This window comes from Capsicum annuum, chromosome 11 (assembly GCF_002878395.1).
Source record: "Capsicum annuum cultivar UCD-10X-F1 chromosome 11, UCD10Xv1.1, whole genome shotgun sequence".
Classification (NCBI taxonomy): Eukaryota; Viridiplantae; Streptophyta; class Magnoliopsida; order Solanales; family Solanaceae; genus Capsicum; species Capsicum annuum.
Genome location: NC_061121.1, coordinates 21,397,900 through 21,408,696, shown reverse-complemented (window position 1 = coordinate 21,408,696; position 10,797 = coordinate 21,397,900). Strand labels below are relative to the sequence as shown.

Genomic DNA, 10,797 nt, shown 5'->3' with positions numbered 1-10,797 from the left:
CTATTGTATGTTATTGCTGCCTTGTGACAACATTGATAGTGATAGTGTTTGTTGTTTGATTGAACATGTTTTTTGGTTAGAGCTATTATTTTCGTGTTGAATATTGTTGTCGTTGTTGTGTTCTATACACTGCTAGATTAGGGAAAGGGGGAAATAGAGTGTGGGCTGGGTCATTGGGGGATCTGTTGGGCCTAGGTCAGTTATTTAATAAGAAGAAGATTTGGGTTGATTTAAGGGGAAAGGGATTTAGGGATTTTAAATACCTTTGGGGTTTATTTAAAAATAACCCCAATTAGATTAGGATTAGCCTATTCTATTTAAATTTTGATCAAACTAAAAATGAATCAGCCGATTGCATTGCAATTGTGGTCAATTTGATTTTGATTATGTCCAAATTTAATAGATAGACTAAATTAAAATAAAATTCGATACGTCGTTTGCTATTTAATCATTATGATGGGAAATCTTATCATTGGTGGTGAAAATTTATTTGTTGTTTAGGTATTTATGGTGTTAGAAATCTATAGACTGTTTAAATCCGTTCTTATTTTGGTGAGAATTCTGGGATTAAGGGTCCGCATGAAATAATTTGAGATAAATTTATTTATGTTTTTTTTGGAATATGATTAAATTTCTGATTTGTCTAAATCGGTGATCTGATAATCCTGCCTGTGAACAGTAGTCAAATCAGATAATAGAATTTGAATAGTTTCTAATCTGTGACAGTTAATGCCACCATGCTATTTTTTTATAGTGATGGTGAAAAAAAAATATGGAACAAAGATTAAATTTCTTTCTCTACTTTGTTTTGTCCTGTTTTATGATATGGAAATTCTTTTGCTGGTTAACTCTACTTCCCGACGACCAGGATATACTCATTTTTATCTTATTTATGTCTTGAATGTAAATTGGCTGACTTGACCCTTTTTGGCTTTCATTTATCTGATAATAGAATTCACCCCTCTAAAGGTACAATCTGTCTACTTCGAATCCATAAATATAATATTTTTAAACGTATTAGTGATAGTGATTACTTTTCCATGAATTTGATTTGTGGTTTTTGTCAAAAATTATAGTTTACAGTTTTTGTGGGAATTGAATTCGACGTTATCATAACCTGTGTAGAATTAATTAATCTAATTGTGTGCAACTAGTATTGAAAAGACGATGGTGTTGTATTTGTTGCTCTCATAAATTACCCACCTTATAAATTTATGAGATGCATCATTAGTTCGAGAAGGTTCTGAGAGGCAATTGTATCTTCAACAATGCCAACGCATGCATATAACTCATTTTATTACGATTATCATGAATTTGTATGGATTAATTACACACACTTAAATACCAAATAAAGTATTTAGCTTATGCAAACATTGGCTATACATAGATTGAAAAAGTGCACTAAATAATATACAAGTAATACATACAGTTAATGCATACATTATCTTTTTTTCAATGCACTCTATGAAAAGATTAAGGGGGAAGTGTACAAATTGTCAATTTTGAGGCCTCCATTTAAATCAAAGCCAAATTTAATTAATACTTTCATTTATTAATGTAAATGAAGTATTGTAGTAAATGGTAAAACAATTTTTGTATAACCTATAGACTATGAACTAGAATTTTAAAAGTAACTACTAATACTTGTATTAAATTAAATTGTCCATAATTTATCTTTTGAGATATGATTCTTTTTCGAACATTCATATATACAAAACACTTTATACACCAACTTATCCTTTTTCTTTTATATATTAATCCTAAATTTTATGCACATTGAAATACTTAGCTTGATCTAGGGGTGGTAAATTTGGCCCAAGCCCAAATGACCAGCGCAACCCGCCCAGCTTACAATGGGTTGGACATGACCCATTATAAAGATGAGTTAGATTTAGGCAAATTCAATTTAACCCATTTATTTTGACATTGTTGCTTAAAAATTGCTCTTATACATTGTTAAACTCATAGAGAAATAGACTGGTGAAGATCATGGATTGCAATATCTTCACCATGCAACATTGTACAATACCTGTTTCAACTTACCCATGCATATTTACATACTTATTCGTGTCAGTAAGCGGCTGATAAAATAGGCAAATGCAATCACCTTATTTTCACTATTTTATGTGATTACCTGCGTTGTTTAAATCAAAGGTAAATTGATCTACTTTTCAATAAAGATTTAGAAACCCTCTAGGCAAAAATAAATGCTTACTATCTAAAGTCCGCTCCAAACATTTCAAGTCTCCCAGTCTCCCAAAAAGTCCTCAGCTAGTCTTTACTAAAAAAATTTTAAACGCATTTCTATTCAATCAAAAGAATCAAACATGGACTCAAGAACTATACAAATGAAAATAAGAATAGTGAAATTAGTCCAAATAGAGGAAATGTTAATGGCAGTGACTGGGGGAGTGGCTAGGAAGATCAATCAACTTTACAAGGAAATTGTTAAAGTCAAACAATTGATCAGGCAAGAAAAAAAGAATTTTGAGCGTAAAACAGAAGATCCAGATGAAGGTTATGAGAAAGAAGGTGTGGGACAAGCCTTACCTTTAAATACAAGGGAAGAGTCGAGTTGAAATTTCCTCCAAATCACCCATAGAATATCAAGATATGGAATAAGCAAATGAAGCGGGAATACCCACATCTATCTAGGATTTAGTCGTTAGTCTTGTCCTTTTTACTGTAATTTTTCTTTCATGTTTTCCTGGTGTAATAAACTCTGACATGATTTCAATTAAATGAAGTTTTATCCTTGCCTATTTGAACTACGTATGGCCTTATTTCTCCTTTGTGAGATACAAAGGCAGCCTTTTGGCTCAACCTCTGTCCTTCAAAACTTTATCTCCCATTTTGCCGAGTCAGCTTATTGAGACGTCCAAAGATTTTAGACCTGACAAACATCCTATTAAGACCCATTTATCCAAAAAAATCAACAGGTAAAGTCTTATCCGTTAATTTCTTTCGAGTCAATATCCACCCATAGATCAATTTACCTTACTTTATGTCGGATATCTTGCATTACTTACCTCTAATGGGATCTAATATATGTTACGCCCCAACATGATAATAACGGACAAGAATCGTATACACTTACTTTACAGGCACTATGCGATATAAACGACATCATGAGATAATAACGAGCGGGGTATCCAACATGAGTCGTATTTGTACACGAGGGAATTGCATTAACAAACTTGTAAAATATAATACGACATGATGTCCATGAAACCTCTAGTCAGCTTACACGCTATACTACAAGTGGCTAGTTGGCATAGCACGCGTCATACCCAACTAGAGACCTGTACATATAACAAAAAATGCTAGACATGGACTGGATCCAGAGAGAGTTAGAGCTTACCAAAATATCATCTAAAAATGGCAATAGGGCCTAATGTGGATGTCTGCTATCCTGGGGATCTGAGCCTGCATCAATAAAACGTGGTGCCCTGAAGACGTTAGTACATAAACAATATGTACTGGTATGAAAGCAGACAGAATAATAGCTGGATAAGTACAGAAGCTTATATAAGTCAATGGTAATGTGAAAAACATATGAGACAACAAATAACACATATACGATATGAACTGATAACTTATGCACTGACCTCATTAGCATCTTATATAAAATTTAGAAAAGGGTTCATTATAATATAGGGCCTATACTTTTCCTAGGTGAGGCACTTATCCTATAAGTCGTACAAATAATCATAAGATGGACTTTCGAAGGCAATCAATGGTGAGTATAAATCATATGTTGGTCATACACTCATTGCTATGATGTCATATCTTTAACTGTAATCGCAATCTATATCCAGGTATGCCCCGCCCAGGGTCTCACTATGAGGGTCTGCCCACAGACTATATATGCCATATGTTGGATCAAGTAATATTCTAGCTGACTCCAAACACAAATGATGCCACAAAGACGGGTATGCCCAATGGTTGGTCTCACTATAGTGGTCTGGTCTCGATCATGTGCACAGAATCACATTGAGCAATATTTCAAGCCAAACCTATGCACCCTCCTGTCATTAAATATTTATCAAATAGTGCCTTGAAGTCCTGTAACATGTGAATTGCTAAAATGATCATTTGGCTAACTTATACAAGTGCAACTATGCTATTACTATTTACTTTAACTCCTAATATGTGATATATCTATATGGTGGCCTAAGGGCTTCAAGTAGAGAAACTTATGGTAATAGGAAAGTATCATGGAAACTTAACAGCAAGAGGAAAAGATAGGTACTTATAAGCTTGATGGTGGAACGAGGGAATAATATGTAAGGCATTATAAAGATTACACTTTCCTATTTCATGAGAATTATATTAGCATCAAATGGAAAGGAGAATGTGACGTAAAGTGGTGCCTTAGCGGAGGAAAGGTTTAGCTTTACATACCTTAATGCATTACTAGCTACGGTAGTGTTCCGAACCTTTATCCTTCCAATCACCAGTTTAAGATATCTGATAGACAACCTTCTAACTGTAAGGATAACATATAGTTCATTAATGACCCTAAATCAATTGAATTCCTTAACAAAAATCAGAAATGAATTCCAACATTCCCAACTTATGCAATTCAATACTAAATCTGTCCAATTGATAGGGATCCCTAAAACTCCTTTTTTATCAAAATTTTCCTCTTTTCCTTCTCATGAACCCATTTCAAATACTAGTGCCAAAAATTTAAATTAAATATCCCCAAATACTAATCTATAATTAAATTCAAAAGAAACGGATGGAGAATTTACCTCTTGAATTTCAATTCCAACTTTAGGTTATTGAAGTCACCTCTTAAAGATTATTTCAAAATTATCATAAAAATCCTTTCCTCCCTTCCTCTTCTAGTGATTTCTTGGATACCAAAAGAAGGAGAAGAAATGGAGTACTAATACTCGAGCTGCTACTTCATGTTTTCTCTTAAGGCTTTAGTTTGATTTCTTAATTGACAGGAAAAAAGGAAAGAAAACAGAGGAGCAATAGTAGTTAGTATTCTTTTTTCCTGTAACTTTTCATTCACCTTTTTCTATTCCTTTTCTTTTTCATTTGCTAAGTATTACTCCGTTCGTTTCAGAATAAGTAAATTGTTGGGGTATTTATTGGTGTTTCAAAATAAGTGAATCATTGAATCTTTTTTCAAATTTGCCCTTATGATTTGACCATTAATTAACTTTTGAAAAGGATTACAATGTCAGCTTTTTCTTCTTTTAGGGTAAAAATGAAAAGTTGTGTTAAATTTATGTCTTTAATATTTTTTTCTTAATATATGTGTCAAAATTTAATAATTCATTTATTATGAAACGAAGAAAGTAGTATCATAGGTAACTTTCCCTTTTTGCCAAGTACTAGCACCACGGTGCTTGACTTTTCCCAAACCAAAAATCCCCTTATTTTGTTCCCTTACTTCCACTTTACTTTTGAAAAGAAAAAAGAATGGAGAAGTCAAAGGCCCCACAACTTTATACATTTAAAATATATATCACAATATTTCAACATGTCCATCTTACCAGCAACAACAATACAAATGCATTACATAAATATCTTCTATTTTAAAATGACACTTATCCTGTTCATATGAGTAATAGTCTACTTGTGTTAAAATATTTTTTTCTCAAATTTAAGAGACTAATTTTTTTCGTAAATTCTAATTTTCGTAATTGATGAAATACTTTTAACAGGACATTCCTTTAACATTTTTTCAAAGGTGTTATTCATAACAAAATTGACCTTTTTTTTATATAAAAATGATGATGATGATAATAATAATAATAATAATAATAATAATAATAATAATAAAAATAATAATTACGTAACATTTTTTTTTCATAAAACACAAACTTATTTCCTTCTTGAGTCTAAATGTGCAACCTAGTTCAAATAGTATATTTCATAATTTTTCTTTAAAATAATTATGAATTAAGTAGAATTTTCTCAATTAGAATATTTCTTGATTTTTTCTTAAATTCTAACTTATCAGGATTAATTATATATTATGTAAAAAATTTCTTAAGTAGAATACTTTGTAATTTTTCCCAAATGATCCATGAACTAAACAAAATATTTTCGTATTTCTTTTTAAAATTAATATTGGAGTAAGTAGAATATGTTGTAGCTTTTCTTACTAATTCAAATAGACTATTTCTCGTTCAAATAAACAAATGTCAGTTTTAAATATGTAACTAAATAATTTTAATATTTTAAAATCAACTTTTGCACAATGTTAATTACTTTTTTTTAGTCAAAGAATAATTTTATGGTGAACCGTTTTAAACGGATGCTCCTAAGTGCCTTCAAAACCTTCTTAGGGTTTTAATTGAACTCTTACTCATTTTCTCTAATTTTGAAGATTTATTTCTTTTTTTGTATCTTTGAAATTGCTTTAAGTTTTTCTTGTTATTTTCTATAAAAATCAAGTGGCGGCTCTGTAATTTTTTTAAAATTATTTCAAAATTTTGAAATAGCTTTAAAAGGTCAAAATTATCTTCTTTAAAATAAAATTCAAAAAAAGGATAAAACGGTGACAGCATAATAGTAAATCGCTCTTACCTTTGACCTCAACTCTAGTGTTGTAAAAGAGAAAATGTGTCTCTGTAAAAGCTAATCCAAGTGAATAAAAGATATGGTAAAACAAGTTTGAAATGCACCTGACATTGGATAAACAATACCAGATGAGCTAAAATGATGCTCCTCTCTCTAACTTGAAAATTTTGCAGTAAATTTCTATATATCTATTGCAATATCCTCTTCATCGAAATCACCAGAAGCTAAAAAAATTAAAATTGTCAAACTACTAGAAAGTTCATAAGAAAAGTGAGATAAGGATATTGATATATTGTACCGTGATGCCTATAAATTCAATCACGAGAACATAATTTAACCTCAATATTTTTTTATAAAATGAACCTGGTATTTGCCAATGATTCTTCCACCAATACTAAAAGATGATTTGGATGCAACTGTGCTGATAGGTATACTCAACAAATCATGAGCCATTAATGAGTGTGCGGAATGTTTAATTTTATTATCCTTCCAAAATGTAAGAATGTCTAAATTTTCATTTCATTTCCGAACTAGTACTGGCTCTTTCAAATAAAAATATAGTTGGGTCTTCTTCTATAAAAAAACAAACAGATGGACTATAAAACATATCAAATTCTTTCATTTCATCGACTATCTCATCATCACATCCATGACTACTACTTCTAAGCACTTCAACATCAGATTTTGTCATGTATTTTTTGAATAATCTATGCAATATTTTTTAACAACCTCTACCTTTTCATTGCAAGTCAAAGGATAAAGTTTTGTAAACCAAAACTTCAACAAGTTTAACTTATATTTGGGACCAAGAACAACAACCATCGAAGTAATCAGACTATAGTCATCCTATCAATATTTTGAGAACTTACTTTCCATTTCAATAGCCATTTTCTTAATATTTGAATCTTCATTGTCTCTTTCTTCCCGTATCAACATATGAATATTTTAAATTTTATGAAAATATAAATTAGTAATATAATAATGACTCCCTGAAAATAATATAGTGATTTCATGAAAGGGCTTTAAAAAACTAGCAAATTTTTCAACTTTGACCCAATCATGATTTGTGCGACAACATGAAAAATCTTTGTCAAGTATCTTTATCATTATCATCATCTTCTACTTCATTATCATCTTCATCTTCTTCTTGTGGACCATTGTTGTTGTTGTTGTTACGCTACAGCTACTATCTGACCAATTTCTTAGGTCAAATTTTGTTTCCTATATCACTTTCCACTTTGGCATTACTTCATAGGTGACTTTGGTAACTAAAATTATGATTTTTATTTGAATTTGTCATCTAGGTACACAGTTACTGTTGTTTTTTCAATAATGGATAGAACCCGATCATGAATCCAAGATAAGTGCCCATAATTTAAACAGATCACTCATATGATGCATCAGATGATTAATCAGCTGCAACAGAAGATTTATCTATTGCAAAAGACTAGTTATCTATTGCATCAGACTGATTATCTATTGCATCAGACTGCTTATCTATTGCAACAAATGATTAATCTGTTTTGAACAACACAAATCAACCCCTGCCACAAACCTAATAGATAGCCAATGTGTTTCAACTCTTTTTATTGCTACTGGATTCAAAATTATTCCTTACGTCCAATTTTCCACATATTTGTTGAGAAAATAATAGACAGAATAAAAATTAAATATTCCCTCTCTCTCAAATAACCCGTCCTTATCTATTACGACAGATGATTAACCTATTTAGAACAACACAAATCAGCCCCTGCCACAAACCAAACAGATAACCAATATGTTTCAACTCTTGCTATTGCTACTGGATTCAAAATTATTTCTTACGTCCAATCGTCGACATGTTTGTTGAGAATATAATAGACAGAACGAAAATTAAATACTTCCTCCATCTCAAATTATCCGTCCTAAATTTCCTAATTTAATTTCTCATTTTATTTTTCTTTTTTCATTAATCAAGAAGAGATTAAAAAAATTCCATGTTTTACCCTTAGCATTAATCACTTTTTCTTCAAATTAAAATGTAAACAACATTTAATAGGGGTATTATGGTAAACTAGGCATGTTATTAATTGTTTTTCTTAATCAATGTGTCATCTCAATTTGAGATGGGTTAATTTGAGATGGAGGGAGAATTAATTAAAACCTCAAAGTTGTGCAACAGACTAGTTATCTATTGAAACAAACTAGTTATCTATTGAAACTGACTGCGTATCTATTGCTATTGGATTTAAAGTTATTCCTTACGTCCAATCGTCGACATGATTATTGAGAAGATAATAGACAAAATGAAAATTAAATATGAATTAAAACGTCAAAGTTCATCAAAAATAATTTTTTTATTAAACTAAAACAAATAAAAATACATATACATAGACTTTAAAGAAAGAAAAAAAATAATCTAATTACTATTATTATCGTCTTTGTCATTATAATTATCGCTAGCCGACAAATCTTTGACCAGCAGAAGCAGCGTCCTCCTCATCCTGTGGATCTCCCACAACATCCTTACTCTGACAGCGGTCAACTCCCACTGTATAACATGAACCTGCCTCTACAGTTCCCATATAGCATCTCGTAAAATAGCGACATCCCACACTTGCTCAGCCGTATCTAGAACACACATAAATTGACAAAAAATGCAAAAATAACAGTAAAAAATAGAATCCAAAAGTAAAATAATACAACGTATATTTACACAAAAAGCAATAAAAAAATTACCAGAGACGGAAAAGCTATCAACTCCTTGAAGAGAAAGTAGTTGAAGGTATAATATGAAAGACAAGAGCAAGAAATAAATAGATATGTGTAGTAGAATGAACGAGTAAGGAGGGACCTAACCTATTTATAGAGGACTGAATTTGAATGAGTTAGGCAAAAAGGCGCGACTGTTCACCTCCATTTATTAATACTGGTACCATTTTTATTGAGTTGTGGCAACAGATTATATATTTGTTGCATCAGATAACATATCTGTGACAACAAATATACCATTTATTACAATAAATCTACAATCTGTTGCATTAGAATATATATTTGTTGCAACATATATCTTTTTAATAATCATCATATCTTTATCTTTAATCCAAATTTGATGACTTTTTTATTATATAAATTAAAAAAATAGCTTCAAAAATAAAAAGGCGCAACTATTCACCTTCATTTATTAATACTGGTGTCTTTTTTATTACTGTGGAAAGCTATGACTTAATTAGTCCTTTTCAATAACCATTTTTATTGAGTTGTGGCAACAGATTATATATTTGTTGCATCAAATAACACATCTGTGACAACAGATATACCATTTATTGCAACAAATCTATAACCTATTGCATCAGATAATATATTTGTTGTAACATATATCTTTTTAATAATCATCATATCTTTATCTTTAATTCAAATTTGATAACTGTTTTATTATATAAATTTAAAAAATAGATTCAAAAACAAAAAGTGCGACTGTTTACCCCCATTTATTAATTACATTCACACTGATGACTTTTTGATTACTGTGAAAAGTTATGACTTGATAAGTTCTTTTCAGTAACCATTTTTATTGAGTTGTGACAACAGATTATATATCTGTTGCATCAGATAAGCCATCTGTGACAATAGATTACTATTTGTTGCGACAAACTGAAAATTGTTGCATCAGATAATCTATCTGTTGCAACATATATCTTTTTTAATAATCAACATATCTTCCAAATTTGGTGACTTTTTTATTATATAAATTAAAAAAATAGATTTATAAATAAATATGTCGAATAGTCACGATCAGTTATTAAAATTAAATAACCTGTTTGTTATGGTTATAAATTATGTTTATCATTTATTTCCTTATTATTTATTTACAAACCATTTTTCATATTAAATAATTGAAAAGTCATGTCTTTTCACCCTCTCAATAACAATAACAATAACCCTTTTTATCAATAACCACCAGTTGCAACATATGATCGATCTGTCACATCAGATTAATCTCCATCGACATATTAAGAATAAGGAATAAACAGAATGATAATTAAATATTAAATAAGAATTAAAAATTCAAAGTCGACCACCATGTCCAAACATATATTTTTGGATCCCTTGGGTAGATCCAATATACAAAAGGAGGAAAATACATACATTTATGCATCACATACATACGCCAAAAGAAAAAATATCACCTAATTATTGTTACTACTATTATTATTATTATTAATATTGTTATTGTCAACCGGACAATTTTCATCCGGCAGCAGTAGGGCC

General features: G+C 30.4%; 1 long non-coding RNA gene across 1 annotated transcript; it reads right to left on the bottom strand.

Moving 5' to 3' along the window:
• Positions 1-3,105: 3,105 nt before the first annotated feature.
• Positions 3,106-4,972, bottom strand: LOC107872521. Its single transcript, XR_001674896.2, has 3 exons — positions 4,758-4,972; positions 4,405-4,489; positions 3,106-3,426 (listed from the first exon to the last, which is right to left on the bottom strand). It is a non-coding gene; the product is annotated as an uncharacterized LOC107872521 (long non-coding RNA).
• Positions 4,973-10,797: the final 5,825 nt, after the last annotated feature.